This window comes from Paramisgurnus dabryanus, chromosome 8 (assembly GCF_030506205.2).
Source record: "Paramisgurnus dabryanus chromosome 8, PD_genome_1.1, whole genome shotgun sequence".
NCBI classification, from domain to species: Eukaryota; Metazoa; Chordata; class Actinopteri; order Cypriniformes; family Cobitidae; genus Paramisgurnus; species Paramisgurnus dabryanus.
In genome coordinates, this window is record NC_133344.1 from 41,226,188 (window position 1) to 41,231,818 (window position 5,631).

Sequence of the window (5,631 nt, forward strand, 5' to 3'; positions counted from 1 at the left end):
TAAAACAGAAATTGAATCAATTATATATTTATTGTAATCACACACAAAATAATAAAAGCTAAGCATTTTTCCACTGTAAAACAGTTGTCTCATGTCTTTGGAGTCCTTGAGCACAGAAATGAACATTATAAATTATACAGATCAAAAATTATTTACATTTTTACAAAAAAAGTCCAGGCGCTTTCATTACATTTATTGATGCAAAGCCTCAAGCCACATGCGTGATGACGCACACATGCGTCATGACGCACACAAACAAAAAGCATCAGTGGACATTGTAGCATTTAGCTAGCGGTAAACCCGATAGAAAAATCGATAAATTATGGACATCAAGTGGATACATCTAGGATGTAAGAGTTTGGATGCATTGCTGAACAACTCCGAAAAGAGGGACAAGTTTCAGGCTGGATAAAAAACTTTCTGTAAAAGCTAGAAAGACACCAAGTGACATCCCCGTGATGGCTAACTCCTCAGCTATTAGCAGAAAAAAACGGTAAGAAGCTACGTTTTACGGTTATTAAGTTATTTGAATATGAATCAGAGGTGCCGTTTTCAATCGTCGACGATTGATTAGGTTTCTGAGGGTTAAGACGACACTATAAGGTTATCATCCTGTCGTGTGTTGTTCTCCAGATACGCTTGGAGCTTCCTGATCAGGTCGGTCACAATTTTGGCTTTCGACGACCCCTGCACTGAAGATGGCATGCAATCACGTCCTCCTTTGAAGGTCTCTCAAACTGTGATGCCAGGTCCTTGGAATCGGGGTTTCCTTCAGCTTATCTTCAAATACCTCATCAAACACAAGCCTGATCACATCATCCACATAACTGTAGAAATATTGCAGTCAATAAATCTTTTGTTTTGATCATTTATTTCCCTGCTTCATACATTACGTTTTTAATTATGAATGTATTTGAAATAAAACATTACTGCTTACGGTATGTCACTTGTGTGTTTTGGGAACATTGCCTTGTACTTTCCCTCTCCTGCTTTTGTTACGGCTTGGTGACATTGTAATGGATGGCTGCAAGGTACAAATACCTGTTAAATATAAACAAGCAATTAATTTATTGTAGGCCTAAAAGTAAATACTACTTTATTTAACACAGTTACTAAAATACTTAAATACCTGCACAGCATTCCAATAAATGAGAAAATCAAATTTTTTTTGCTGCAAATCTGAAATCTCAGGCTACGGACGGCAAAGGCATCCACTGATGATGGTGATTGAAACATTGTGAAACGATGCTACTGTCTGGGTTCCTATTATTATGCAGAGAAAAAAAACTTTATCATCATCAGTTATACATCTAAGACTGGTAGTGGTTTCACTAGCTAAATACATATGTGTTACACACCTTTGCTCCTCATATGCCAGTCTGACTCCTTGTACTGTGTGTAATGATGTTGCATGTTTGCATACAGTGTTAGTTAGAAGGATGTGTCCAGCTGCGAATCTAGGATATAGACAAATAAAACAAACATGTATTCAGTCAAAAAGACATATTATAACAATAGAGTACAACGACTATAACTCGTTAGACTATTCATTAAAACGTAAATGTATTACATATTACATGGTCCAACATTAGCAACACACATTACGTGTTTACTTCGTTTCAAAATCTAAGAAAGCTTCAAGTAAATACAACAGTAAAATACATATAACTTTAAACAAATCATCTGTACTTAGAGTTTCTTGAGTTTGATCATGAGAACAAATTTTACTGGTAACAGTTTAGCTGGCATTTGTATTTGTATTTAGCTTAGCAACTTAGCAAGTTTGTAAACATGTCTAAACCAACATCGATAAAAAAAACGATAGTCTGCATAATTCAACATACACGTGTGTAAATATGGTACGTTGTTTATGAAATACAGTAACGTTATTACAACACAAAACAATTAGCTTGCAAGCTTAGCTCTACGGTCTCCGTAGTCTCCGGTTACCGGTTACGTAACGTACAGTAAAAGGCAAATAATAAACGTGAATACTTACAGCCTGTGATCCAGAAGTGCACAGTAATCCAACTTTCAAGAGGAGACGTCGCGCAAATCCAGCTTCGGTTCATGAGAAGCAGTTATTGTGAAAACTCCGTGAACAACTTCTGACTGGATTTTCCCGGAACCGTATTAAACATGATGTCCTCTGTGGAAGTCCATAAAGTGCTATTTTGCCCTTGCATCTAAAGAGACAGCGTCTACTCGAGAGATTTAATCGCTTAAACGATGAAACAAGAGTTTGCAAACAGAGTCATAGCAGGGACTCCCAACCTCCGCCATTTTAGCTCTCTTCTGACTCGGCGCTCCCCACCCTCGTCTTTGAGGGCGTACCCAAGCAAAGCAGAGAGGGCTGAACTATGATAATGTTGGTCTTATCTACGTCACTAATCCCAGGAAGTAAACTGTTGCCTACAATCCGAGTGTTTTTTGTAGTCCTCGAACGTTAGAGACGATAACTCGCGTCATCGTTTTCTTTGAGGTATGTACTTCTTGAATATCGTTAGCATGTACTAATGCACACTTACACACAAAAGGATGTTTAAAAACGTGTATCCCATAATAGGTGCTCTTTAATGGCAAAAAAGTGCTAGCTCGCCACTAATTCGAAATGAAAAGGTTGGCAAAAAAATGCATCTCAAAACTCATCAGATTGATGCTTTAAAATATGTAATTTTAAAAAATGTTCTTAGGGGGAGCATGCTCCCAGACCCTAGAGGGGTAATTTTCTTCTCATCTTTTTCACCCCTGACCCGTTTTCATGCCTGAAAGTTAGTTGAACCAATGTTAAAATGATAGTTATTTTACAATAAACATATTATTGGTTTCTGTAGGAAAAAAGAGTGGGTGGTGGCAGCGGAGCTCATTGGGTGCTCAGCACCCCTAAAGCTCTAACCCTAGAATCGCCTCTGGGATACACTATTTATTTCTTATCTATTTTTCTCAAACTATTTTATGTCATATCTTCACATAACAATATCTTGCTCCAGGTTAGTTAAATGTAACCACTTTATTAAAGGGTACCCTGACTATAAACACATGTATGGCTTAATAGATTAACACTGGGATTGGCTTTATAAATGTGAAATTAAAAACAGTACGAATGTCATAGTTTTAATAAACTTATAAATTAATAAACCATTTTTAGGTGGTGATATGTGGTCTTAACAGCTGTATGTCATTAAAGATGCAGTGTTTAACTTTTAGAAGGATCTAATGACAGAAATGCTATATACACATAACTATTATATACATAACTATATTATCAGTGGTGTATAAAGACCTTACATAATAAACTGTTGAGACGTTTTATCTAGATACACAGAGGGTACCTTACATGGAAGTCGCCATTTTGTGCCGCCATGTTTCTAAAGTAGCCCTAAACGGACTAACTGCTCTACAGAGCACATTTTGTCAATATGTTTGTCTTAGAAGACAACTTGTTTGTCCTGTGGCCCCCATAGGTTAAAATGAGTATTACATGTTGGAATTTTTTTGAAGTAATAAAATATATAATGTTTCTAAAGATGGTTTAGTAGCAGAAGGCAAATATAAAGTATTCAAGCATACAAGTCTTCACAGTCGAGGTACCATTTAAGGATTTGAACGATTTATCTTCTGGAAAACAGTTATGGCCTAAGCAACTCAGTGCAGTCAAGCCACATTTTATATCACCTTGGGAATCAAACCCACAAACGTTTGCACTGCTAACGCAATTCTGAACACAGGAATGCAATAATGTATTAATAAACCAAATTAATGACCTAGAAGTAGGAAAACTTTTCAAAAATATATCAAGCCACAGGATCCATGGCATATTTCTCATATACATCATCTTGAAAAAGGGATTATTAGCTGTTACAAGAGCAACCTTTAGATTTTTCATCAAAGTTACAAAAAAAACTATGAAACAATAAATTCATTCAAATGATGGAGCTCACCGTAAGCACTGCAGACGCAGGTGTTATGATTTCCCATGGTGCAGCTCTCTGTACAGGGCAATAAATGGAAAAATCGCATTAGCTCTCCCCCATCCCTTACCACATCAGTGATGCCATTTCATTTGTCTTAACATTTGTCTCTCATCTGTATGTATGCTATCCATACCTCAATCAAAAGAACATTGCCTTGAAATGAAGGCAGATGTGTAGTACTGTATGAGGTGAAGGTGTTACATCTTAATCTCTCCTCCACGTTGACTCGACATTTCCACTTCTATTGCTGGCATTAGCTTTATCCTTTAATGACAAGAAGAGGTTAGGCTGAGGGCACAAATAAGAATGGTGGTGGTTTGTTGGCCATTATCTGAGAAAAGCTCATACAATCTGAACCAGGCATGACAATTAAACAGATTAAATTCAAGACTCAACAGAACTAGAAAAGGCATCAAAACTAGTTCTGCATTATAACTTTAAGAACTGAAAAGTGTAGAAAGATTGAAAAGGGGTTGGTGATAAAACTTACTGTAGTATTACCATGGTACATGGCAAAAAACAGGGCAAATTCATGGTACTATTTGTTCAGTACTGTATGTGGGATTTGCCATAAAGCCCATTAGGACTGAACACATTTTGTTTCATGGTAAAAGGTCACTACTGAATTGCAGGTCTCCCGTGTCCTCTGTTAAAACCTTGTTTGGATTACGTATCTCTTTACCGGAATCCACTCCATCAATCCCCACCAGGGGCAAAGACCTTCATAACAATGTCACCAGAGAGCCATGTTCAAAGGATTGCCACTTAGCTTTATTAAACTCATGCGAATAATGCATCAGTCACGACATGAGTATCAGCTTCAGTTCGTGCATGGCTCGATTTTTCTTCTGGTGTACAAATCAACTGATGAATGAGGGACTATTTGGATGCACATTCCACTTTGAAAATAGGTTCACCCTGCATATATAAATTCAGCCCTAATTTCTATGCATCAATGTCAATATATATGTTACACATAGCGCTTGAAAATGTGCGGTGCATATTACATTACATACTTATTACATAAGCCACAACATATATATCCAAATTATCTTGAAATAAAAATCGACTTGTCTCACAATTATCTCATATTCGATTTTAATCTCACATTCCTGGTCTTGTTGTGTGCAATTTATTTATAAAAATCATTAAAAGCCACACTATGTAATAAATTTTCACCATTTTACAACTTGCACTGTGTGATATATAAAATGCAGTTGTGTAATTACATTATCCCAAAAGTTCCCAATGATTTGTAAATCCAGAGAAATTCCTGTTTTAAATAATGGCTCATCCCTTATCTCCACTTTAATTGTCCCCCTTGTAGTGACTTTATATTTGTGCTATCCTCAGTTTTCAGTTGTAAAAACTATGGCAACACGTGTTGAAGTGCCAGATGTACAGCATCTAATGGCGCTTTTCCATTGCATAGTACCCCACGGTTTGGTTTGGGTCAGGTTGGGTCAGCTCACCTCACTTTGGCTTGGTTAGCTTTTCCATCGAGTTTAGTATCACTTTGTAGTGGGAGGGATTATAGGCGTGTCATTATATTAGCACTGCCTACTGCTGTATGATACAAGTGAGAGCGTTGTTGGAATGCTAAACATCCCCATACATTCATTTATTTCTCAGTCCGCCACAAAATCAAAATTGGCAA

At 37.0% G+C, this 5,631-nt stretch overlaps 1 long non-coding RNA gene across 1 annotated transcript; it reads right to left on the reverse strand.

Moving 5' to 3' along the window:
• Window positions 1-101: 101 nt before the first annotated feature.
• LOC135771549 (uncharacterized) lies at window positions 102-1,245 on the reverse strand. Its single transcript, XR_010542964.2, has 3 exons — window positions 1,130-1,245; window positions 938-1,041; window positions 102-827 (listed from the first exon to the last, which is right to left on the reverse strand). It is a non-coding gene; the product is annotated as an uncharacterized lncRNA (long non-coding RNA).
• Window positions 1,246-5,631: the final 4,386 nt, after the last annotated feature.